The sequence below is a fragment of the Phaenicophaeus curvirostris genome, chromosome 6 (genome assembly GCF_032191515.1).
Source record: "Phaenicophaeus curvirostris isolate KB17595 chromosome 6, BPBGC_Pcur_1.0, whole genome shotgun sequence".
NCBI classification, from domain to species: Eukaryota; Metazoa; Chordata; class Aves; order Cuculiformes; family Cuculidae; genus Phaenicophaeus; species Phaenicophaeus curvirostris.
In genome coordinates, this window is record NC_091397.1 from 59,057,488 (window position 1) to 59,085,349 (window position 27,862).

At 38.3% G+C, this 27,862-nt stretch overlaps 1 long non-coding RNA gene across 1 annotated transcript; it reads left to right on the plus strand.

Annotated features, from left to right (window-relative positions):
• The first annotated feature begins 1,014 nt into the window (after positions 1 to 1,014).
• On the plus strand, positions 1,015 to 27,398 carry LOC138721720 (uncharacterized). Its single transcript, XR_011337607.1, has 3 exons — positions 1,015 to 1,066; positions 24,974 to 25,056; positions 27,345 to 27,398. It is a non-coding gene; the product is annotated as an uncharacterized lncRNA (long non-coding RNA).
• Positions 27,399 to 27,862: the final 464 nt, after the last annotated feature.

The following is a 27,862-nucleotide window of genomic DNA, read 5'->3' on the forward strand; positions in this document are numbered from 1 at the left end:
CAGTGAGATTTCATTTGCTATTTTAAGTGTTTTCCTTTGTTTTTTGTTTCAGGAGAAGAAGATTATAAACCTAGAACAAAACATGCTTAGGATGGCTTTCAGCTGCTGTGTTCTTAGCTAAAGCCAAATGCCTTGGAAATGCAGGTACGTTTGCATCTGGGTTTTATTTCTGGCCCATCTTTAATAAAGATGCAACAACGGTAAAGCAAAACACAACACAACATGATAATATATGACACATAATAAAGAACTGCCGTAAGTACATAAGGGGCTCAATTTTGCTTTCACTGTATTTCTGCAAGACTCCATTGTTCAAGACTGAACCTTTACAATTGTCAGAGTTCCTTGTGGTTCAAAAGGAGACATTTTCCAGAATAATGAGGTCACTGGTTCCCGTTTTCCATTCTGCAATATTCTGTTTATTCCTAGAATCTCTGTTCTTTCAGCAATAGCTGATGCTCTCTATAGCTTTACTCCCAGGGGAACTGAGACTTTAAACATTCATTAAAAAGTGAATTGCTATTGTTGACAAAATACAGATGGCCAAGCATGAACTAGTGACACCTAGGAGTACATGGCGGTGCAGCCTTGCGAATGCGCCAGTTGCTTTTACCCAACCAGCGTGTCCTTTGTTACCAGATTGGCCGTCCTGTATGCTCATATTCTTTTGCCTAAGTATGCCACAAGCTGTTAAAGTAATTTCTTTAAAAAGAGTTGAACTGATTTCTGCCTTTGAGAGTGAGAAAAGATATGTTCTTTCACAGTAAAGCTATTAGCGAACAATATTCGTACAAGGCTCAGCTCACAAAATAATTACCCCGAGTCAAAGCTCTGCTTCAGGCTGCTGCAAACACAACACTAGATGACTCCCAGAGGCTCTGTTTAAACTGTGGGGTGTGTGCAATAGCCATGTCCCTGATCATCCGGGGGAGACCTGGCTGGGCCAGGAACGGGTGTGGGGGTGGAAGGGAGTTAGCGTGGAGCCAGGGTGCGTCTGGGACACACAGACAGACAAACACACACACACACGGCTGTAGGAGCTGGGAAGCACGCCTGGATTCCGCAGGTTAGACATAACCATAGCTTTAAGTTAGCCACGTATTTAAATAGTTTATTAAGCCACAGCCGACAGACTTAGCCTCTGCAGACTACAGATAGATGCTACACTAGGGTGTAGCATGCTGCATTACAGTTGCATAGTTGTAATGTATTGCACTCCAGGTCAACACATTGGAAAAAGCCAAAGGAAGGCTCCAGGAGTTAACATTTTCAACTTTGAGATTACTGCGTGATAAGCTAAGACCAAGACAATAATAATTCAAAAAGAAGAGACAGGTTGGGAGGGTTGCATCTTTTGAAACTTTTCTTGATATAGATATTTTGGGCAGATAAGTAAAAACTACAGCAGCTCATTGAGCTCTGGGTTATTTGGAGCTTAAGGCTTTTTCTGGTTTTATATTTTCCATTCATCTCCAACATCTTTTATATTTCTTTCCTTATCCTCTTATATATAAGTAACTTTTTTACACTGTTTTTCTACTGCTATATTTAAACTCTGTTTTCTTTCCTTCCATTTTCTTTATTTAAAGTTCTGTGGTCCTCCTTTCTCCCTCAAACCCTTTTTTTTATCATCCTTTGTTTTGTTCCCTTCTTTTCTAGGTGTGGAAAATTGCACTATGTCTTTGTTTCTCTCCAAATAGTTGAGGCATTTCCCAGGCTATTGTGTGTGCGTGCATGTGTCTGTGTGTGCAAAAGAGAGAAAGAAGAGGAGATACTGTGAGGCTGCCAGCAAAAATCAAAATTGGAGGAGACAGGAGAGCAGAGGGAGTAAGAGACTGTCTTATTGAACTTGGAGAGGAATGAGGCCCACCTGGGGCTGAACCAGCCATTGGGAAGATTAAGGAAATAAAATAATTATGGAAAGTTAGTGCTGGAATTGTGAATGGGCCTGAGAGACCTGGCTGGGGCTCAGGAACTGGGAGTGGTGGCTGCCTGAGCTGAATCAAATACTCAGTCACTCAAAAATGAAACAAATAAGGATAGAGGAGGCACACTGAGAAATTGTACTTTTGTACTTTGACTTGACTTTTTTAGCCTTATGAATTGAAAGAAGATATTCTAAGGAGTGGAATTTGAAAAATGTAAACCCAGGTCTATTTGGTGAATATTTAATACGTTCTATGATCAAATAGCCAGAAACAAGAACACAGTCTGTAAGGAATAGTTCCTCGAATCTCTGACCTTTCAAATCAGAGCAAGGCTCTTGGCATCAATGCAGTAAAACACAAAAGGGATCAGTGCAGTTAAAACAGACATAGCTGTGAGCTTAAAGTTGCTACTTCTCCCTGTTTTTTCATAAAGACAGCTTAAGTTAATCTCTTTCTAACTGAGTGGGTGTTGTCTACTTCTGAAATTAATAATCCTGAAGCTGATGTTAAAATATAAAGAACAGGACAGTAGCTTGAAAATTCATTTTTTTGCGTAATCCAAATGACTGTAGCCTGCATGACAATGAGATTTTAATGTTCTATCTTCTACTTTGTGGTTTTTCTGTTGCAATTTTTTTCTTTAAAAAGTTCATAGAAAAAAAGCACTGTAATAAATAAAACCATCCTGCAGCGTGCACTTTTCTTTAAAAAACACACGAATGCTTTAGAAATTACCTAATTTAGTTCCCTAATATACTTTTCGTATCATCGAGTAGATGTATTGGTAGGATGTGTGTTTTTTAATTGTGTGCCTAGACCTTTAGGACCGGATCCTCAGCTAGCAGAAATTGTCTCAGACCTTAATTCACTTCAAGTTCTAGCTATGCGAGTAATAGAAAAAGGCCAGCTTGAAAGGTGCAGTTGGTGGACAAGGTAAAAGTGAGGTGATCAGTGCAGCTTTCATTGTCATCTGTGTGGACTGTGATATCAATCTAAATATATAAACATGCTACATATGCCCTATTTTTCATATTTCTTCATGGATATCCCTTATTAGCTACTATTAACAAAATGCCAGGACTTATCTGATGCTGTATAAGAAGCCCTTTTAGTCTTATGGCACATAAAATGTTTCTAAATACAGGGATATTTTAAGTCTGGTCTTGTATAATAAGTAACATAATAAATGGGTGGGATGAAACTTTCTTATGAAAGGGAAGTAAGTTTAATGCAGTGATTGGTGGAGTGGAAAATCTCATTCTTGTACTCTAAATCTCTGTGAATGCAGTCGACACTTCATGACTGAAAAATTTGAGGAAGGATGGAGTAGGAATAGGATAGCAGTGATCTGAGTAGGAGTTTTTCCTTTTCTTTTGGACAGGAAGAGGAGAATTGCATAAAAAGAAAAACATCTCTCTTAATCACAATTTTTTTTTGCTATTTTTTTATAATCACAACTTGCATCACAGACACAGTAAACAAAACCGACACAAGGGCACATCATTATGAGATGGCACAATTCATGTTACCATTTTATATAAGTCATACAGGTCTTACCAGACCACTGCAGTAAGCACACTATTTTGAAATGCTTGGAGGGGCCCACCAGATATTAACTTAAGAATTATTGGTTGTGGGTAGAAATAGGCTGAAGGCATTTCCTGCTCTGAACGACACTTGGAAGTTCTCCTTTTGCAGCACTGTAGAAAACAACGGCAGAATTTATGCAGCATTCATAGACAGCAGATTTCCCCAGATGCTTCAGAAATGCTGTCAAATTAAAACTGCTCTTCAGTAGGGCTTCATATTTTGTTTTTATTGGCCGTATAACAATAATTTAAGTGTGAATGTAAATTGAATCTTATTTGCTTGTGGTGGAAGCTGGAACATTGTGGAATACTAGAGTGAATTTCTTTATATTTGCGTTCTATTGTGGTAGAGATGATATAGACTTCCTAAATGACAGCTGCTGCAAACACAGTCAGGAACCGTGGACACTGCCTACCCGGAGACCACAAGCAAGTCTCCATGTCTTTCTGACTTCACTCATAACCAGAAGCTATTAAACTGATACGTTCACTTTCACTGATATATGCAGTTTTATAAATCTTGTCAAACATTTCTGTACCCAAGAGATGCAAGACAAAAATCTCAGGTTGTGCATTTGGGAAGAGCTTTCTCTCTAGTCCTGTATGTTTGCTGATGACTCCGTACCACTGAATTTGAGTCCAGATAGTGTTTTTACCTACTGTGATAACGTTGAAGTATATTGGATCATAAACTTTGAAAGGAGTTTGATGCTATGATGTCCTAATGGACTTTACACTCAGAGATGAAAAGATATTGTGGCTTTCCCCACCTCTCTGCAAGCACAGGCAGGTGAGCCTGTGAGCAGGTGAGCATGACCTGGGTGCCTACTTTACTTTTCTCTCTGTCAACAGAGGCAGAGTTGGATTACAGCAATGGGAGCTCAGCAAAGATTTAACTGGACAACCATAACAACCAGCTGTTGTCAAGTAAGCTCACACAAAGATTAGTGTGCTGACTACTCAAGGGGAAGGAGATAAATTGCTTACGGAAGGAGGAGGGAAGATGTTTTGAATCCTGCTCTCTCTTCTTGGTTGCCCTAGGGAAAAGGCTGCTATGAGATGCCTCTCACATAGGGCCATACTGATGGGACAGGCTTAGACCTCTGAGTTATTATTCACATTTTCCTCTAAGAACACTGAGGTGGTTGCTTGAAAGCTCTTGAATGTTTGGATCTGAATGTATTTAAGACTGAAAACTGTCCTCCATTCTTGTGAAAGGGCGATGAGAAGTGCTTTTATGTCTTTTACTAATTATGCTGTCCACAAATTTAAAAGAAGTGGTGTAGATTTCTAAATGATTTTTTTCATTATCATCAGAAGATGTTGGACTGAGTAGGCTCATGAGTGAGTCGGTAGTGTATGGTTGGCTGTCTGCAGAAAAAGGGATTGGAAAAAAATTTTAAGAGATTGAGTTAATGATGTAGCAATTGCTTGAAGAACTAACAAGTTGGTCCTCAAGCTCTTTTCCCTTCTATTTCAAGAGTGAGGAAAGGAGAGATTGTCCTTCTTTTATATGTCCAAACATATTCATGCGCATGAGATAAGAGGAAAGTTTTGTTTTATTAAACAGATAAAAATGGAGTGTTACATTTGAAGGAAAGGAGAAGAGGAAGGGATAATTGACTTAAACCAGGCAAATTTAGCTTCTATCCCTGGTTGTAAGGAGGGCGTAGCAATTCTTTCTTAAAGTTACGGAGTACCTGAAGAATATTTCACTGGAAGCTGGAATAGGCTGTTCAGGGCCTGTATCTCTCTCAGATTTCAAGATATGATCAAGCTCAATCACTAAAATGTTCACATGTATTGGAATTTGCCTAAGCAAAAAACCCACTAGGAAAGCAAAAGATTTCCACTTGTTTTGGGAGTCATTCTATAAGGATGTTCCAGAGCCTCAAGCAGGATCTACTGAAATATTTGACAATGTAGGAAGGAATGAAATCCAATGTGCTGGATGTTTTCAAAGAGTTAATGAACTGACATATGCTTATACTTACTACTGACAATCTTTCTTTGGAAAACCCATCTAACTTCTTAACTATACAACATTGGCATCCTGTATGACCTGAACTGGATTTGAAAATAGCATTTGGGTAAAAATAATAATAATAAATATATACTACTGGTTATATATGATCATTTTATTACATTTGATAAGAATGGAAAGCTGAAGGACTTGGCAGTCCCAGAGCCTGGCACATAAGCTGAAATTCCTGAATGTAAATTAGACAGATTAAACCATCCTTTAAAAGACCCTTGATGGAAAAAAATGATGTATTTAAAATCCAATAAACTTCAGACCTCCTTCAAATGGTTTAAAATGAGGTCCAGAACGCTTGCTAAGTAGGAACTCTACTGGTCTTGATTTAATAAAGAATCATGTAGCCTCAGTTGAAAAAATCCTGTCATTGTATTCACCTTGGAGAAATAAAGATGAAACCATATGGAGAAGCGTATTTCCACAAATATATTCCAGTTCAAGATGAATTAACTGTATACTTTATTTAATAATCAGACAACAGCAAATTTCTTGAATTTTTCTATAATAGTTAAAGAAATTAATTTCAACTTCTTTGTGACTTTTCCTAAGCAATGCACAGAAAATTATATGCTTTTGGTAGAAATTCTAAATGCATGTCTTAATAATTTTTTATAAGGTAGAGGTGTCATAAGTAGGGATGAGGTATTTTTATGTTGCTAAGTTACATGTATGATTGGCTGTGCTGGTAAAAAAGCACAAAAGAGCCTTTGTTATACTCTCAGTAGAGCTATTTATATGTTGTGACTTACTGTGTCCAAGGACTGCTTCCTGCTTCCGTTAAAAAGTAGTCCCTCCAAATAAAATAAAAGCCAGAAACCCCGACATTACTCAAGTCCTGTCTATTGAAACAGCAAAAGAAGCACACGTGATTTTGTATTGCCTCTATAGAATATGCTCTCATGGGTATGCTTGAATACAGTTCCAGATGAAGCCTCCAGTGAAAGTGATGCCTTCCATACCTGAAGAATCTGAAAAACATTGTATTTGCTTTAAGAATAATGATAGTCCAAACAATCAGGTGCTTCTACAGGTTATAGCTGAAGCTGGGAAGAACTGCTGCAGTTCTGGTCGTTGTATAGGCTGTACGATCTCTAGGCAGCAATTACTCTTTTTATCTGGTGCTTGAATAGCTTGTGGGGAGACCTGATATACGCTTTGGTCTTTGTGAAGGACTAATGCAATAATGCAATATTAACAAAATCTACATCTGCACGTCTTCTCAAAATGGAATGGTTGGACTTGATGATCCTAGGGGTCTTTTCCAACCTAGTGATTTTGTGATTCTGTGTGATTCTGTGATTCTGTCCTTGTTGCCCATGCTGCAGGTCCACCACAGTTGCTTAGGTAGGTGGTACAAATAAAAGCAGCTCTTCCTCTCCTCTAAAACCGTCCGTTCAATATTAGCTGCCTGATGTCTGTTCTCTCAGAGTAGCAGTGTTAGATCACTTGTATTTTCTCCTATGCCTCTCCAATAACTTTTTGTCTCCGATGTGTGACAGTTTTTTAATGTATCCAGCAGAGTACCTGTCTGAGGCTGAGTTGCAGTTAGGAATTGTCTTCTGCTGAGCTCAAGGCGTGGCAGAAGTCTTTGCTGTCTTTCTCTGGTGCAGCTATAATGCTGTGTCCTTGCCAGGTGGACAAGGAGGACCACAGAGGAAGAATTGCCAGTGCCCAAGTCCCACTGGCTGCTCAGACTTGACACATCCATCTGTTTTTATTTAGCCTTGGAACCTTTATTTAGCCTTGGAATGTTCATGCAGATGGCTGCGCCAGGTAATCCTTACCCCTTTCTAGAAAAGGGGACCTCCTGCTTATGTCTTCATCAGGACAGAGGTAGGGTCAGGATCAGTGTTGTTCTGTCTGCACAACCAGGGGCCAACTATAAATGTCTCCACAGTTAATTCATTGCCATCATCTCTTCACCAGATGCTGCAAGGCAACAGGTCCTTCCCTCATGATTGTATGTACTCACTAATGAGTTTCGGTTTGATTTAGTGACATTTTTAAAGATAATATGCTAGGTTTCCTATAGTCTTTATGTAGATCTAGAAAAAAAAAAAAAGAAGAAATCAGAAAAGAAAGAAATAATCAGAGAAGATTTCTGTTTTTCCCATTTTAGGAAGACATGTAACTTTTTGTAGCCTTACAGTGTTGGGCAATAATCTTGCTCCAGAAAGATGTGAGAGAAATTTCATCCCTTCATGCAGACTAGCGCTCAGTAGAAGTACAAATAAGAATTCCTAAAAAGGTGGATTTTAGGAAGTTCACTTTTAATATGGTTTTGTTTGGGTTTTTTTGGGTTTTTTGGTTTTTTTATTACGAGGGAAGAAATTCCCCTGTCCTGCAATTCCCAGTACTCTTCCTTGTACTGGGAAGTTTTAACCTTTCATATAACTAATGTGTATCTCTATATCACAAAATAAAGAATTTGCCACCTCAGTTAAGTTTCTGACTGTTCTTTTTTCCAATGCACTTAACATGGCCTTCAGTTTTTCTGTCCAAGATCTTTCTATAAAGTGCCAGAAGGAACTGATTTACCCTTTCTGTGTCAGGAATAGTCTTAGTGGGTGATAGGTATTGGTTTGAATTGGAATGAAATGAAAATTGGAACTATTTAACTGCATCTAAACCAACCTTTATATACCTACAGAGACAGATGTGTCTCTGTCCACAGAGAGCCCTCAAATCTCACATTTTAAATAGGTTAATCGCATTTCTGGACTAATTTTGATTTAATTAGTACTATTTGGTTTAAAATTAAGTCAAATCAGAATTTAGCCCAATATCTGAAGAGCCTTGATTCCTTTAGACGCATTTCTACATCAAGGGAAACAGACTTCATGTAGTTTAAACCTTCTGACATTTACATTGAAATGCCCCACTGATATTTAATGAAGAAAATGGAAAAATACTGTTGCTTATATTTACATTATATTTTGTTTTTAGTGACAGCTTCTAGTACTGTTGCCATGCTTAAATGGCAAAGCATACTTAAACTTCAGTTTTCGTCGCAATATTTTATTCAAAGATATTTTCACCCATTTCAGGAACAGAATGGCACACAGAGATTTACTTCAAGTGAGCAGTAAAGTTTTCATTGGTTCTGGCGAGTCTTAACCAATTAAACTAGATAAACTCTGTTTAACTTCTTTTGGGAAGGCTTAGGAATAATTCAAGGAGTGCTTTTTATAGTTCTATTATTTTCGCACACAAGTTTTATAATTATTACATAGCAAATGAGTTTTTAAATTATACAGAAGTAATTTTTATTCATGCTTTTATGCATAAATCCTGAAGCCCTTGGTTTTTCTCAAATTGTGTCAGGGTGAGCTCCCAATAATGTGAATGGAAGTTCAACTTTAGTAACGATAGAGTAATAAAAACTGGATCCGGATCTCAGGATTTGGCACATGGACACTAGATCTATTAAGTCATCTTGTCCATATTCCTGCCAATGCAGAATTGTTCCCTTCAGCATAATCTCCAGTGCCTTATTTAGTCCAATTTTAAATGACTTGGGTGAAGCGGTTTCCATTACTTCACTTGGTTGAAGTATTACTTATTCCACAGACTGATGTAAGCTTTTCAAGCTCCTTCATTCTCATGGATCGCTTCCCAATCCCAACATTTCCCCCAGATGAACGACTGTGAGTAAGGGTAAGGAAAATGTGTGTAGAGTATAAAAGCCAAAAGGAAAAAGTGGCACAAAGTCCTTCCCCTCGCTTCATTTTTTTTGTCTATCTCTTTGCTTCATATTTCAGAAATCTGCCTCTTCACTCTTGCCAGTGAGGCTTGGACCAAACTCCTTGAGAAACAGATTCAATGTGAATTTTTCTCCGTTTTTCTGCATGTGAATCATTCCAAAACAGTCTGTGAGGTTATGTGTTCCACCCCTCCTACTCTGTTAAATCCTATTATAGTATTTTTACTTTCTTCAGTATTTTTTTTTCATTTTTAGCAAGCCACTGACTTTTAAAAAATTTTGCTAACTTTTCATTATTCATTATATGTCACTTAACTCTTAGGGTGTTATCCTGATTGGAAGTAGTTTTTCATTGTGGATCCATGGAATACAATTTTGGCAGGTGAATATGGGTGTAATAATATGACAATTTACAAATTATCAGTAATGCTAAACCTAATTCTAATAGTAGACAAGACTGATGAAAAAAACTGTGAGAAAGTGAGCAGAGGTTTGTTGGTCCTGTTTTGTACTGTATCAGAAGTTAACAGACAGCCAAGGCTTTAAATCATTGTGCATGCAAACCAAGGCTGAAATATTTGTTGTAACTGAAACTCCATACTAAGATCTTTGTTTCAGTTTTCAGCTATGTGCACAGTAGATGTTGCTAGAACAAAGATTGAATTTGGCACTTTATTGAGATGTAGAAATTCAACAGCAGGAAATAATCTTCCTTGAAAGAAACCCCTATTTCCATCCTCTTTTTTTTTTTTTATATATATATATATATATATATATATCCTTTAGTAGCTGATCACTTAAAACAGGTGCTGTAATTCATGATTGGACACTAAACATTTACGATGGATGGTGTCTGTGTTTACAGACAACTTTATGTACCAGTGCTTGTAAGGCACTTCCTCTCAGGAATCAAATGGAAATAAGATCATATAACACCCTGGCAGATTACAGATTCAAATATTACAGCTGCTTGAATTAGTCATTGGAATTCAATTACTCAGTTCATTTTCATGTATGTAATTATTCAGGAACAAAACTTGATTCCTACAAATATGTTCTTCATAATGTAAGTGTTCAATAAATGCAACAAAGAAAGGATGCCACAAGGATACAAACACATCTGAGTCTTGTGCTACCAATGTTTTCTGGTCTGTGACAGCTGTAGTGGAAACATCTGGAAGAAGTTGCCAATATTTCCAGAGGGAGAGCATGCCAGGGCAGGTCTGGCCGTGCTGGGAAGACAGTGAGGGCAGAGCCCTGGGGCAATGGTTAGTAGTGTTGCCTGAGCCCCAAAAAGCCTTATTGCAGCTTTGTTTGACTAATTCATTGTTTAGTTTGGAGAAAAGCTGGCTGAGGGGAGATCTCATGCTCTTTACAACTGTCTGAAAGGAGGTTGTGACCATCTGGATGTTGGTCTCTTCTCCCAACTAGGAAGTGATAGGAGAGGAGGAGAGGGCCTCAAATTGTGCCAGGGGAGGGTTAGGCTAGAGATTAGGAAATATTATTTCACGGAAAGGATTATCAAGCGCTGGACCAGGCTGCCCCCATCCCTGGAGGTATTTAGAAGACGTGTAGATGTGGCACCGGAGACATCGTTTAGTGATGGTCTTGGCAGTGTTAGATTTATGGTTGGATTCAATGTTCTTCAAGGTCTTTTCCAACCTAAACAATCCTCTGATTCTGTGATCCAGGTTCTCAAACAGAAGTGAACAGCTAACAGTTCCCATCCATATGAGTCTTGTCCAGGCAGAATAATTACTGTCCCAGGATTATATTCACCTTTACTGGTTAACAAACCATCCTTTTTACTGAAATGTCCATATTTGCCTCCAAAAGCATTAGCATCTATGATTTCAACTTTGCAGCACCTCCCCAGGGCACAGCAGAGGCAGCTTCAGTTTGGTGTATTTGACTTCCCTCCTCTTGTATAAGTAGGTGAACACTGCTCTGTTCTGTCCTTACTCTGGGTAGATATAGCCTATATGATTATAAAATACCTAGGATGAAGAACAAAGAAAATCCCAGATTCAAATGCTCTGTCTGTCATACGAATGAATATTCAGAGAATCATAAGGTCATTTAGGTTGGAAAAGACCTTTAAGATCCAACCGTAAACCTAACACTGCCAAGTCCACCACTAAGCCATGTCCCTAGGTGCCACGTCTACACATCTTTTAAATACCTCCAGGGACGGTGACTCAACCACTTCGTTCACAATGAACCATGCAGAGAACTAGGTACGCTTACACTGAGCAAGAAAAAACCTAGTGCCAAACATCTAATATCTCTTTAATATAAGTTTTTTAAATATAAGTAGAATATTGAAGGGGATCCTTTACATTTCAGTAAGAATTCTGTCAGATTGTTAAATTCATTCAAGTGCTCCTTAGCACAGGAGACACACAGAACATCCAGACACCCAACATTTTTCCAACATGTCATATAAATGATCTGCTATTCTCAGAACAAAAAGCAATGAAACAAAAATGGGATATCACCCAAGAAAATATTTGAGAGGCAAATAGAACCTGGAAAACAGAGAACACAGGAAAACAAGACACAGTACAGAAAGTATGTCATGTAGGAAACATCACATCCTCCTGAAGACAGATACTGTCAAACCCACTACTATCAAAACAAAAGCTTCTTTGACCATAATTGGGTTTTTTTTCAGGCTAGCTCTGTGTTAAGCTGATGTCTTGATTGTTCTTATTTTTTTAACAAAACAGTTCTCAGTAGAGTTAAGTGTGCTCAGAAAGCTTTTATAGATTGCCAGTGCCTCCAAGCTGCTATTCTCCAAGAGAGTATTTGCATGGGAGGGAGGGTAGGGAGTGGGGTAGAGGTTCAGATCTGTCCCCGTGCTGGTGTACTGGTATCAGAGTACGGATTGATTAAACGTGTTCACAGAGCAAAACTCACACTGCAGTATTTTATAAAGTAATTTAATTATAAATACAGTATATTTTTCATTTGATTAGGTGTATGGTGGTTACTGATTTACTTTTCTAGTTTTTGCTAGTTTTTTGTCCTCTATCAAGAAGTTACTTTAGAAGCCTTTAAGAAAAAAAAAAAACCATCCCCAAAAGTAACAACAGCCCATCAAATGTTTTCCTACTGGGATCTGGGGTGTTGTAAGATCACTATGCGGAGCTCTGGCAGGACGCCCACTACTGAGCCATATGCTACGAAAGAACTGAAGAATATCTTTGCTTTGTAGGTGGCAGAGTGGCTTCAGAAAGTCCTGGAGTGCTCTGTAGCAGTCTTTGCCATGATGGGCAGGCTTAAGATCCAGAGCATACAGAAGATGGTGGAAAGTGGTAGTGGACAAAAAAGGCAGTTTTGAACTCTGGGTAAGTCTCTTGGAACTGAAGGGCCTTAGGGTTCTCCTTCTCACTAAGGGAAAATTAGATCTCTTTAGATAAAAAATACGCAAGTCATCCTTAACTTGGTGTGTTCCCCAGAATCTGCAGATATGGACTTTGCGAAGGCTTTTAAAACATCCTACTCGAAATGGCAGAGAATTTGAGTGACTGTTAAAATTTGTAGAGGTGATATAATGTGTTTATTTTACTTCCCTGAATGGAACAATGTAGTTTAGTGAAGCATTTGCTTTCTTCAAAGCCCAGCATGTTGTTGATAGCCACTGTGCTTTTAGCTTGCTGCGGAGGATGCTGTGCTGTGGGCAGGAGGTTTAGAGAACAAACAGGAACCTTTGTTTCCTTTCATTTACAAAAAAGAAAACAGGGCAGAAGGAGGAATGCTAAGCAGCTGCCCGAAAGCTGCTTTGTTTCAGCTTCTTTATGACATGATCCCTGAACTGGTTTTTGATCAAGTATTTAATGTATTGGAAGAAATCACAGAACTATAGCTGTAGTAAGCAGTCTTATTTAGAATTTAGGCTGTTGACTAGAGACAGCAATGTAAATTCTAATAAGCATATGTTGTGCTTTTCAAAACAGGGCACTGAAATCCGATATTGTACCTAAATGTGGAATTAACAACAAATATGATAAGGCAAATGCACGGTTGTCAAATTCTGCTTACCAGCTATTTCATCATACAGAGAGCAAAGAAATCATGACAGTACAACATAGTATACTGGCAGCATGAGAATCTATCTCTTTTACTATCATGCTATTGTCAGCTGGGAGAGCAGTTACCCACTTTGGTGCTCTTCACTGAATATTCACGGTCATTTGAAGTTGGAGGAAATGTGAGTGCTTTGTAGCATCTGCTTTTTACATTGTAGTGTTCTGCAACCTTAAAAACAGATGTCTGAAATAGTTTATTGTGCTTTTCCTTAAATATTATACAGCACTGGTATGTGCAGAGCACAAAGGATTACCTCAACAGCATTGTGAAGTCTTTGTCTTTAGTTTATGATCTCTGTGATCTATTGTATGTAAACCTTTTTACGGGACTGGGAAGGGGTGGTAGCCTGAGTAATATTAAACATTGTACTATGCAAAACTTTTAGGGCTCTCCTGTTTTGTAAATGGACACACTGAAGATCCAAAATAGAAAGCCTTTGGAAGTAAACATTTTCATCAAGTAATTTTAACCCAGAAAAGTATATTATGCTAGAAAATGTTGGGTTTGGTGCTGGCAATAGCAGGACTGATTTCCTCAAGGAACAGAGGAAATGTTCTCTCCACTCTCTAACATTATGAAATTTCAATGGGGAAAGCTTAGTTATTTTTGTCTTGTCATCCCCCAGTTCCTGCATCACATTCTTCCGTGAAAGGCAGTGGGAGTAAGAGTCAAGTACCAGTGTTGCTACAGTCCAAAGAGCACAAGATGCTTCCAAGAGAAATGAGTGATGGATTATATTGTTTTGTTCAGGCCTTTGTACCATCCTTGAGTATATTGCAGTATGTGCTTGTACTGAAGAAATGCTTTTCTTTCCCTATGGAAAAATTCTAATCCAATCTGTCTATTTACAGCCCAATTCAGTGGTCAGAACACCACTGGAGATTTTCAAAGTATTGTAATAACATAGAACCTATCTATGTGTTAGCCAGGACATAGATGCTCACATTTAAACCCACCGCATGCCAGAATGCAATGGGAATTCGGTGCTAAGGACAAAATTCTCAAAGACAGAAGATGGTGTGTCTGAAAATCCCAGTAAAGGAGCCACACAAGATTATTTGAACGGCTTCGGAGAGCAGAAGTCCATGGAGTCATTCCCTTGATTTGCCCTTTCCCAGGAATTTATCTTTATTGGTAGCTGGGGAGTAATGCAGCTGTTTGGTCTTCTGCTCTAATCTGATTAACCTCATGTTGATACATCTTTAAATGAAGCGTCAGGCATTTGCAGAATTTCCATAGCATGTCACTTTTCCAAAAGATGGAATACAAAAATTCAAGGTTTTACAAATTAGGAAAGGATTTCTCTTAGGTGTCCTGTAATGTGGGAGTGATGTTAATATTGAACTATACATAAAATATAACACTTTTTATGAAGATGGCCTTGGCTCCATGCCTTATGAGGAGTTCAGTCTTGTGCCAAATTGTATGTTTTAGAAAACAATGCTGAGTTGAAGTGGCTTGGTGAGATACAGATACAAAGAGATTTTGCACAGCTCACTGTGCAAAGATGACAGCACTTTGGGAAAGGCACATGAACAAAACTTTAGGAGTGTAAGGATCTCCCCTGCTGAAGTTGCCAGTACCTTAGCTCTTTATAACTCCTATGCAATATATCCCAGGCTATGTTCAGAGAAAGATTAGGGAATTCCATGCATGGAAATGAGCAGCATGAAGCCTGGAGATTGTCTCTTTCTTACTGCCATCCAATCCTAGAATTGCCCAAGTTCAGCTGGCCTCCCAAGATAGATTAATTTTTCTGTGGTTAGAGTATTGGTTATTTGTATCTCTGTACCTGCCTATCTGTGAACTAGTGAGTACTCCTTTTCCTCCAAAGCCTCATTAGAAGTATCAAATAATGCATTCTGCTCTCATCTCTTCTGAAAGGCTCAGCACGGTGAGTCAACCACCTCCCTGGGCAGACTGCTCCATTGCCTAATGACCCTTTCTGTGAAGAATTTTTTCCCAATGTCCAGCCTGAACCTCCCCTGGTGGAGCTTGAGGCCATTCCCTCTCGTCCTGCCCCCTGTCCCTTGGGAGAAGAGCCCAGCTCCCTCCTCTCCACAACCTCCTCTCAGGTAGTTGTAGAGAGCAATGAGGTCTCCCCTCAGCCTCCTCTTCTCCAGGCTGAACACCCCCAGCTCTCTCAGACGCTCCTTGTAAGACTTGTTCTCCAGCCCTTTATATTTATATTTAGATGTAAATACTTTTGTCTAGGCTAAGCAATGTTATTATTAATGCTCGTGATCCAATATGCCAAGAGTTGTGACTGACACCAAAGTTCCAGAGAGAGTGAAAGGTCTCCTGCCTCTGTTACTTTTTGGCTGACACTGGGTGAGATTTATCACAGGGCCTTTCCTTCCCCTTTCTAAAGAGCCCAGTGCCTGCCCTGGATCTTGCTTTAGACGGGCACCTACACTTTTTTCGCATAAATACCTCTGAAAACTAGTTTCAGTCCTTTTACAAGCTTTGTTGAAATCCCGCAGTGGTTAAAGGCCTAAGTGACAGGGGACAGGATGATGGGGAATGGCCTCAAGCTCCACCAGGGGAGATTTAGGCTGGACATTAGGAAAAAATTTTTCACGGAAAGTGTCATTGGTCCCTGGCAGAGGCTGCCGAGGGAGGGGGTTGAGTCACCTTCCCTGGAGGGGTTTAAGGGACGGGTGGACGAGGTGCTGAGGGACATGGGTTAGTGTTTGATAGGAATGGTTGGACTCGATGATCCGGTGGGTCTTTTCCAACCTGGTGATTCTGTGATTCTATGATTCTATAAGACAGAGTGGTTTGACTTGCAGTTTTACCAATAAAGAGAGCTGTGGTCCATTGCATAGAATCTTTAGAAGATCACACCAGCATTAGTTAGGGGTTTTAATAGGGAATTAGGTTTCAAATTGTAGACATCAGGACCTGAATGTTGTGGTCACAGTTTGTGTTCGTATTGCAGAACTCACGGGTAAAACATTGAATAGAAACTCTTTTTTTTTTATCCCCAAGTTGTCTTAGAAATCATGTTTCATTAGAGCAGTGCAAAATGTTCACAATGAAACACCAGACCACACAAAAGTCACCTGGTGCGGAGTTTTGTTACAAACTAGTAACGCAAACCATATTTATCAAAAGATTTGCTTAGCGTTGTGGAACTCCTGAATGACCTGAACTCAATTTTAAGCATATATAGTATGTGAGTTTAGATCAGAATCAAGCAAAATTCATAGCTTTGCATGGTTTTGATGTGAGGTGTGAATAAACACCAGGTGAAGCACAGCAATTTCAATTTAGTTTCGATTTAATCAGGATCCAATCCTCACCCGGTGTTAATCGCTGTAGGTGCATTGAAGTCAATATTTTGCTCCATTGTGGAGCTACACCAATTTGCTTTAGCAGAGGAGCTGACTGAAATTTTCAGTTTGCTCAAACCTGAAAGTCAAAGTCTAACTCAGTGGGTGTGAAACTATTTGGATCAAAATGAAAGAAAATGTTTGGACAATGCTTGTGAAATAAAACTAGTCCTATGTTTTGCAGCTGTAAGGCCTCAGACCTGAAATATATATTTGTAATGACATAACCATAAGTTAAAATCCATCATTACTTTTGTTGCTAACCAGTAAAATGACTTTTGCTAAATCTACCTCGTGGTATAGGTTTAAAAGGAAAAATGATATTTCTGTTCAAGTCCCATAATAACCTCAAATCAAACAAGTTTTGGAGATAGTGAAGAAAACTCATGACCTTGAGAGCAAAGGAATGGTTAGGAAACTTGTAGTTTGCTTCTGCACTTATGTGTTTGGTATATAACTGAAAAGGCAGCAAAGGCAAGCACTACACAGGACTACAAAAATAATCCTAAAAATAACCTTTCCCAGGGCAGCTCTGGAGAAAACTGAAAACTGACAGCTTTAACTCTCATTTCAATTCTGCTTCCTTTGTTTATTGTTTCCTTTCCAACAATTCCATCAACTCAGAAGACAACTTTCCATTGACTTGCCCTTTTTCCCTGAACGTACTAAATAAAGAGAAAAAGGGAGAGCTAGCAATGCAATGGGCTGTATCTCTGAAATGTTGCTAGTGTTTTCCATGGAAACAGAGGGGTGACTTCGTGCACTTATTATTAATGATCAGTGTAGCTCCACTGGCTGCATCCACACCCATAAGACAAAGCATTGTTCCTGGCTGATAGGATGCAATCACGTCTACTGTTAAATTTCTGCAGCTGCCTCTGCGTGGTTTTAGGTCTGGGCCATTTAGAACTGTCAGACAATTTCTGGGCACGGTGCAGGAACCAGCAAGCACTAGTGACCATTTCCAAACTGTATGTTGCATGCAGCCCGTGCTTGTGGGACGAGAGAATTTAATAATATGTTAATGATCCAGGATGTGACAGTGGTTTAGAGCAGCCAGGATGCTTGAATTACTAGTGTAGATATTGCTATTGTTTCTCATTCTTGGCCTGCCAGCTACCTTATGCATTTCATTTTTTCACTTTTCTTTCAGATTCTTATGTTTGTTTTAGGCTTCTTTTATTTATCTAACAACTTCTAGTCACCACATGGCATAAGCAGTGCCCATTCAGATGTGTTGTCATGTATGTCTGTTGCACTCATTAGCATTTTAGGATGAACTTATATCTTTTGGAATTTGCCAAAAAATAAAAAGCAAACCCTTTTTGAGACACTGTTTTTTCTTGCCTTCCATATAGACTAATCCAGGATACTAAATACAGGTGGTTTTACAGTACAGTATAAAAGAATAATGAAGGTGGATTTTTAGTGCAAAAAGAATTCTTTTGGCAAATGTGCTAAAACTAAGAAAAGATGATGAAGAAATAAATTTTTCTTAGTGGAACGAGTGAAAACTCTATTAGGATTAACAGTGTTAAAACACGGTATAGATGCTTTCGTACTTTGTCAATGTTTACATTCCTTTTCCCTTTCTTTATGAACAGAAATGTTTAAGGACTTATGTGATGAATCTTTAACAATTTCTTGTGTCATTGCTTTTGCTTATTAATAAGCAATAAGAGGAAGGATGTATGCAAGTATCAAAGCTGTTATGGGAAACGTGAAAACAAATACCAAAAACTTCCCATAAATTTTGAAACCTGAACCATGTCTTGGTTTTACAAATGATTTGTGGAGAACTACTTTTTTTTTCTAAAATAAACAACTGACAGCATTTACCAAAAATGCACTGTTTTATGGCAAAAGAAGGAGGGAGGGCATTTCAATAGAACAACGTCCCACGACAATATTCCATTTGATCACTTTTCATTGGAAAAATAGTAGTCAACTCTTTCCAGAGACTGTTTCCATTAATTGAGAAGATCTTGTCACAGACACAGCCTATGCAGTAAGAAATATCCTTTAAACAGAGTGCAGAGTTGAGATGATGATGAGCTAAGTGGGTCACTTGGTGTGGGATTATTTCTAGGTGTAGAACTGCTTCTATTTTGCCTCTGTCTGAGAACACGCTAGGAAAAAAGTAGCAAGCTCCTCTGCATCCCTCTTTGCTAATCCTGTTCATCCCTGGCAACTCTTAAACTACATGTCATGGCTGTTAAGCTGTAGTAGGTTGGATAAATAGATCTGAATGTTTTAAGTTTAGGAAAGAAATCTCCTGTTCTAAGACTGGGAAGCCTCAAACTTCCTGCTTTTCCCCAGAGCGAGTGCATGAGGGAGAGCTGGATCCTGTAGAGAGGAGTGGAATTAAAGAACAGGCTTTAAAAAGAGTGAGCAGAGTGTCGAGAAGAATCCTCTAAGACATCGTGTTAGAACAGAATCCACAGTGAAAAAGGAACGATCCATTGATTGACAAAAGGTCCGGGCTGGGAGATCTATGGTAGCCTGAGGTAGTTGTTGAAAGTTTGGCTGCTTGCCTGTTTGGGGTGAGGTTTAAACCCCAAACCTGCCAAATACTGCGTGCAGCTCTGCGCTGTCTTGTGGGCTGGAACTTGCAGCTGTGACTCGATGCCAAGGACCTGTGTGTGCTGCATCTGCTGATGTATTTGGGGTATTGTTAGGCATTGCAAACTTATCCTCTGGGTATGTTTATACAGAGCTATTCTTGCTAGCATTCCAGACAAAAATATAATTTTAAGAGGTGTTACGAAAAAGATCACTGGCTGAAAAGTTAATTTCCTGCCCAAATGGATGATGCTTGCAAGGTAAAATTAATGTATTTAAAGAAATCAGCTATCTAAGTGAGTCTATTTTGAAAAGAGTTTACTTTTGTCAGTAAGGCAGAATCTTGTGAATCTTCACACTTCATAATTTTCACATAAGGCTGGCAGTTTTTCCCCACATTTTGGCAATGATTTAATAGCAGAGAGTTGTAGTAACAGCTCATATTACCAGGATTATATTATATTACACAATATATTGCAGCATATTTACAGATGAGTCTTAATAATTTGCATTAATATGAACCTATCCACTATAAATTGCTGCTTATTTCTTTTTCCTTTTTATTTTTAATGCCACAGCAAAGAGCAAATTTCAACGCAGCATCCTGTACAAGTAGTGAAGTGGTGTGATGGTGGAAGTGTGGAGGGGACCAGATGTGAGAAATCTTCCATTTAGATAGAGATGAGGACAACATTTTCCTCCATGCTATTGGGTTAGTAGTCAGAAGACCTGTGTTCTGCGTCTGAATGAGGAATTGATTTTCTGTGTGACTAAGTAACACTTCATCTTTCTTATTCAGTCAGTGAAATTACGATAAGACTTTGATGTCTTTGATATCCTTTGCTTTAAGATCTTGTGTAGACTTTGTAAGAGGTAGCATTATTTCCTCCTAAAATGTATCCAGTGATTCCACAAAAAGAGTTTGGTTGAAATCATTGAAAACTGGAGTGGCTTAAAATACCTTTGCACTGGATGAAAGAGGAATGAGAAGTTGTTTTTTATATTTTTTATTTCTGAGAGACTGTCTACATAGAAATTGAGACCAAACCCAAGTTAAAAGCTGCACAGAAAGCAGTTATCTCTAGTTAAAGCAAAGTGGTTCTTGAATCCAGAGTCAATTGGGAATCACCTTTGTTCATCTAAACAATGATTAAGAATAGGAAAGAACTCCCTAATTTTGCTTCCTAATTTTAATGAGGAGAAGACACTGATTCCATCTGAAAAGGTGTTTCTGGCTAATTAAGTGATTAGAAATTTGACTTGGCATTATTTCAGCTTGTACAGCAAAGCTGACCTTGCACTATATAGGATTTTAAATAGGATTACTATGAAGTAGAGAGCAACTAATTAAAAGATGGCAGGTTTCCAGTTTCCAGTTGATGGCCTGCCACTGCTGCTGTTGCTGCTGCTTGTTGCTGTCCCCAGGGTGAGCAGAGCAATACAATCCTCTGCTCCGGGATGTACAGAATGTTCTGTGGTGTTCGAGTCAGGCACTCTGTGGAAACTTAGCAGGATCTTGCATCCTCAGTGCTTTTCATGCGCTCTAGCTGGGGAAAACTGCCAGAAAGCCAAACTAAACAATTTTATGGATTTCCTCAGGCCCTACCTCAACATCATGTTGAAAAATTAAAGCATACAATTGTGGTTGCGTCTGTTGAAGCAAACAGGCACTATTATTCCAGGTTTTCAAGATTGTTTTTCAGGCTATGGATCCAGTCAATTAAGGAAGAGCACATCTATGCTCTCCTCTGAAATCTCTCATGAAAAACCACAGTCCAGAAACACTTTCCAAATACTGCTCAGCAACTGCAACATGAAATCAGAGAAGGTAGAGATTTTGCTAGAAGCGTGAGTAGCACAGAAACTTAACAGTCAGTTTTATTGATGAAATAGAGTTTCGGATGTAAAGGTCCAGTAATATTTCCATTCCGCATTTCACTCCCACTGTCTGAATTCATAATATACTTAAAACAAAGCCTTGTCAGATTGTTTTTTTGCTTATTATGTCTAGATAGGAATTTAAGTCCTACAATGAAAGTGTCAGCCTCCACTGAACTGTGGAGTTCAGTGCAGGTTCACCACCTAAATAATTGACCAAGTTTTCAGATGAAGTTTTCAGTCCACACTTTTCTCTGCTAAGGCTACGTGTTTATCATCACTTGACCAGCTAGTTGCAGCTCGTGCACACATATTCAAACAAGTTTTCATAGAAGTTTTAAATCATGGTTCTTGGCTGCCATGTAGAGGCGTCTTTGACCCCTGCATAGTAATGCCAGACAGTGAGTTTCTTTTCTGAGGTAATTTTATTACATTCTTTCTGCATCCCCATTTTTGATCTAGAAAGATCATCCTGGCTGGATAGGAAGTTAGTTCAGACTGTATATTTAGATTGTGTTATAAAAATTAGTCTTAAACCTTCCAAGACATGCACATACCTGAGAGCAATCAAAGGGATTTTATCTCCATACCCATTGAAGAGATTAAACAGTAGATGTCAATTGTGCCAAAATGTTTTTCTAGTACAAACTCTGCAGGAGCCAAAAAATATAAGACATCTTCTGCCAGAGGCATTGCCAAGTGCAAGCATGCAAAATAAATCTATAATGTGACTGAGTTGCATAGCGCTGTTTAATCTGAGGACAAATTTACAGAATTTCCTGGCTAAAAGTCCTCAGCTACATAGTTCTGTGTGACAGGAATCCCCAAAATTGCTCCATGTTGGGATTTAAAACCCTCTTATTTTGGGGTGTGAATGAGGAAGAAGAGTGGCTCCTATTCCTCTTATACCTAAATACCTTTTGCAAATAAATATAATACAGGTCCATGTTTATGATGGTGTTTACTTTTTACATTCTTACTATCTTATACTGTGTTTTCCAAATGCTTATCTTTTTTTGACTTGTTATGAGTCATGGGCATCCCTAAACGATACGAATCACAGAGCTACAATTCAGTTGCACATATCACTTCTAGATGAGCCTCATAATTCCTAAAATACATATATAAGACAGAGAGGGGAATAAAGTGATTTTATTTTTGCATCGGTAGGAGGGGAGATGGTCCAATCTTGTTCTAAAAGTCAGTCTCCCTAAAATATGCTTTACATTATGGGCTAAGGTCTGCCCATGTGGATTCTTTAGAGTTCTCAGTTCACAACTACCTAGAGGCTCCTGGAACTGTTAAAGTCTCATTTTGTTCCTTCAAAGTGGAAAAAGGAACCCGGCCCAAATTAAGCCAGGGCTGCTGTTCCCAAGGCATTCCAAGCTTTATGGGATCTCAAACACAGTATTTCCTATTCTTAATTCAGAAGTATAGGGGAGAGCAACCATCACTATATTGCGCCTCATTTTTTTTCTAAACAATCCGGTATGGGGTTTTTTTGTGTGTAAATGTGATGCAGCTGCTTCTAGTACCATGTTTACAGTAAATATCCTTTTTGGTATACTAAAGCCTTATTGAGGCAGTGCAGTAATAATCTGCTAAGGGATTTAAGCCATTTCTTGAACAGTTACTAAGCATGAATTTTTTTTTTGAATGAATGAATGATCTGAGCATGTAGGACAAAATATTAGCAATGCAAAGGATCAGAAATGAACCAGTGTTTATATTTTTAATTCAGTGCTTATGAAAGAACTGTGGGTTTTGAAGGGATCCTGACTTTGCTTGAATTTAGCCAAGTAAGATCTAAGGGCTCTTCTTAGATGATTTCTTCAGGAGTTCAAATGAAAATATGGAAATTTCAGCCAGAATTTATTGCTTAAATTTAGTGAATTAATTAGGCACAGAAAACTGTTAAAATGTGTGGAATAAGAATGACTTTCTTCCCTTCCTACCAATGTTAAGAAAATGGACTTGTTATGGTTTTTGTCATTGATGCAACCTGTTATAAACATCGTTTATTGTGACTGCTTTTTTTCCTGCATGTTTTTGGATTAAACAATATTCTCAGCGACAATATGGCTGTTTCAGTCAGTTTTCTTCAAAGACATTTCCTGCATACATCCCACCATGCAGATTCAAGTAAACATGGAAGAAAATGCTTCTACAGGACTTCTCTATGACCTGCTTAATGTTGAGTTTATCTTCATTACAGACTATTCAAGTGTTATTTTAGAGAGCTTGAGGACAATTTTGGTCCTCAGAGTTGAATACCTTTCATGAAAGTTACTTTTGCTGGGTTAAAATGACTGTCAGGTAATGGACTTTCAGCTGCGTCAGATGGCAAAGTGGCATCTGTCACTGTGCAAGGCGACATACTTATCCCATAGAAACAGGTAGGTCTATTTTTTCTTTTATTCCTGCCTCTAATTTACAGGAGATGTCACTGTCACAATGAAAAAGCTGCTTGTGAAATAGAGCTTTCCTTCTCAGAGAGCTGGTGGGTCTCTGGAACCAAGAATTGTGTCCAGCTGGGCGTTTATCCTTCACAGGAATTTCTCAAACAGAAATATGAGAATGGAAGTGATATTGAGTTATCTGTTCAAGTTCTTTAATATAGCTACCATGTATTTTAATAGTTTGTCAAGTTTTTCTGAAGAGCAGTTATGTTTTCTTGCCTCTTTACTCTGGCACAGAGTCTTCCATCAGAAAGTTGTTGCTGTAATGGCTAGACACCACCTTTCAGTTTCCAGCCTCAAGTAATTTATGACGAGTGCTTGCTGACTTATTATTGTGCCAACCCTGTCTGTTGGCTTATGGAACTATTCTGCTTTCCTGATGTTTATTTGCCCACCCCACATTAATTTTATAAGGCTACACCATTGTACCTTTCTTAGTTTCCTCTCACATGATAGATTATTAATTCCTCTGGCTTAGTATTCCATTTCTACACCTGTTCTGGTGATGAATTAATTTTCCTTGAACACAAGTTGTATACAGATGAAGTCTATGAAGTCTCCCGAAGGTTGCACAGTTGGACACTAGGAATTTGCTACTCTTTCTTTCTCTAGTGTTATCTTAACAGAGCATTGCTTTTTATTTTTGTTTTTTTGTAGATATATTCTTCTGGTGCTTCCAGAGCAGAATCTGCTGAACCTTTTCCAGATGAGAGCTTTAGTTCTTAGCCTTTGTTGTTTTCTCTACTGATTGCCATCTCGTTTCAGTTCACAAATATCCAGTTCTTCCAGTGGGGTTTCCTTGTCCTCTTGTCTGTTAACTTTGTGTCACCTGCAGGCTCTTTCAGTTCTAGAGACAGGACATTAATCAAAACAGTAATCAATTCCTTGTGAAACTGTCCATAACCTCACCATAAAACTGTCCCTTTCAACTTTACACACTAATCCTTCCATTTTTATTCTCTCTCCCTTTTTGATGTGATGGACTTGATGCTAGCATATGCTTTATTGAAAGACCACACTCTTTCACCGGTCCTGAGAACAGAATCTGTATCACTACTTTTTCCCTGCTAGATATCTAACAAATAATTGAAAAATCCATTAGAAGACTGTTAAATCTTCTTAATTATGTCTAGGCTGAGCAGTGCATCAGTTTTCCTTTTAGCTGTAGTAGCAGAGGTGAGGTCAGCATTCATGCTGGGCTAGTTTTGGGTTTGGAATAGGGAATTAATTGGCTTGCCATAAATAATTGGGGTTTTGTGTTTTTAAAATTGCTGATTTATTTAGCACTCTAAGTGAGAAAACATTCAAAACACATCTTCTAATTAAAAACTATGCTGAGGCTCTCAACAATATACAGATGTTCCACATTTTGTTCATGTATCATCCCAGATTTTGATGGATAACATAAAACTCAGCTAAACTGCAAGACTGAGGCTATCTTCTCCTACATTGTCAGAGGAACCAAATGCAGGGTAAATTCTGTTTTCCTTACTCTGAATACAATTTTGTTGCTGTTATTATTTGGTCATTAACAGTGTCAGTTCGCAAGTTTCTGTTTATTTTAAAGTACGAGTGCATCAAGAACCTCATTGCATGGCAGTTTAATAGAAAACCTCCAGGATTTGGGAAATTGGCTCTGTCACACCCCTACTGAGTCTGCTTTCTTTTATGGTTGTGGTTTCAGAGTGTGCAAATAGCTAGCTGACTACAATTGCAGATCTCTTACCCAGCACAACATTGGGAAAAGTATCAAGATGAGGTCCAGCATCTGAAAACAACAACAAAAAAAATCATATTAGATCATTCTTTACCTCTGGAATCCAGCACAGTGTCTATTGCTCTCTTTATTAGTGCCTCAGGCAGTTCAAGCAATACTAACAGCACTTTTTTGGGCCTAACACACACCCCATCCTAATACCAGGGAGAATTTAATAGTGGAATCCTGTCTACAACAAGGTCACACCTCATGTGGGCCACTGTTTTTAATCCTTCAAACAAATAAACCAGCCAGTGTCTCCTCTCACTGGCACAAATAATACTTCCTACCAGAGCAATGAGTCTTTCAGACTGATTTTTCCAGCTCAGAGTTCTGTATGCACATTACTATTTGGATTGAGGCAGCTAGATCTGAGCAGGTTCCAAGACCCATTAAACTTAATCATCTTGGAGTTCACTGGCATCATTATTATTAAAAGAAATCCCCATGCTCAAAAATGAAGCATACATTCCACATGTACTAAGTATAACTTTCATCACTAGAAGTATTTCCATATTAAAAAAATGTGATTTTATATTTGATCTGTACTTTATGAAAGAAACTGTTATATGAATTTTCCATTTTGGTTGAGTAAGTGGTGTTTAATTTGTAACTTCTAGGAGGATTAATTATAAAAAAGAAACAATAATGACAAATAGAAGGATTTGTTTATCTATATTGATTTAAAAATAAACAGGATTATAGCGCTGGCCATTAGTCTGAGCTGGCACTAGAGGACACAAAATGCTTCTTCTGGGTAGGTGGGTGGGTCTGTTTAAACTGTTTATGCCTAAGAAACTGTAGCTACAATCAGTAGACTAAGTGGAAGAATTAAATAACTGATTTGCTTTTTAGAAAAGCTGTGTCTTATGTACACAAGATTTGGAACTCTTCAAAGATATTCTGACCTTCACACAACAACTTTGGTATTTAAAAACAAGATAAGGGCATGTTTCTATCCACAAAAGTTGTGGTTTTGAATGAAAATCAGGTTTATGTTGGAGGTTATTGACTGAATCTTTAAAGGAAATTTTTCAGGTGTGATTTTGACAGATTTAGTTCCAAAACACTTTGCTAAGATTTATTTATATTGTTAGTAATAATTAAACACAGTGATGTTTTCACTCATATCTTCATATTCTACCTTCACCTGGCAAACTGGGTTCAGTTCTAGTCACCTTCCTGTTAACCTTTTCCCTTGAAAACTGATTATTAATTCTGGCTCTTTGTTTTTGGTTTCTTAGCCTGTTTCTAATTCTTGGCAGTATTTTACCTCTCACCCCAATTTAGTCGCCGTAAGGTTTTTTATGCAACAAAGCAAATACCACTTTAGAAAAAAGGAATTATGAAAGACTCTTAAAGGGACCTTATCAAGCACTTTAATCCTTTTATTATTTTTTTTTTAAATAAAAATTTGTTGAAGGAAAGGAACCAATATAAAACCACATTCACAATATAAAAATAGAAAATAATGAGATAATGAAAATATTAATACTACTCTGCTGTTTTGGAAACATAACTATAATAGTTCTGAAGCAGTACATAAAATCCTGAAGATGAAACAGAAAATGAGTCTGACTAACTCTGGGAGCTGAGCCAACCACTGATTGCAAGGAGTTTAGATCTGAGGGGGGAGTTAGGTGCTGAGTGGACATACTAAACATAGTGATTAGAAAAGGAAAGAATTAATAAAAACAGAACATTCATAAAATGAGCCTTCAAGACGATGAATAGCACAAAAATGAAAGCTCCTGGGCCAGCAGAATTCCTAGTCATTTACACTTTCCAGTAAGCATAAAGATACGTGTGCAAAAAGGCAGCATGACTTCTAAACCATCCTAGATATCTGCAATAGTCACAATATTCCTATTTATAAACAAGGAGGATGGAAGGCACATATTAAATGTTGTTTGTCATCTGAGCAAAGATATAACACTTTTGCACGTCCACTGATGTTCTCGGATACACAAAAAAGAAATCTGAATTGTATTTCCTGTGATACAGGAACTAGGAGCAACATGAAAGTCAATGTTGTGGAGCAGCAGTGGAGAGGGACAACAGTCGACATGAAGCAGCATATAGAAAGCAAAAGGAAAAGTCAAAGGGAGCCATTTCGTGTTCCTACTCACAACAGGTACAACTATATTCACAAGACAAAGGACAATGAGACAAAACAGAGACTAGTTGAAACCATCAGCCCATATATTGACAATGAGCCAAATCCTGAAGGTGACTCATTATGAAGACGTAAACAATCCTAGTTGGTGACTCAGTGGTGAGGAAGCTTGGCTAAGACATCTGTAGTCCATATAAAGAAAACAGGATGATGAGATTTCTCTACGGTATGGTAAGATAAACTATAGGACAATAATATTGCACGTGCCTATGATAGCCTGTAGAGAGCTGGGACAATTTTACCCTTTATAGCTCATGGAGGAATTTACATATTGCCAACAAAGGAAGCTTTGATTGGCATTTGCCTGGGGAATATGAGGGGAGCACTGGAAATGGATATAGTGTGA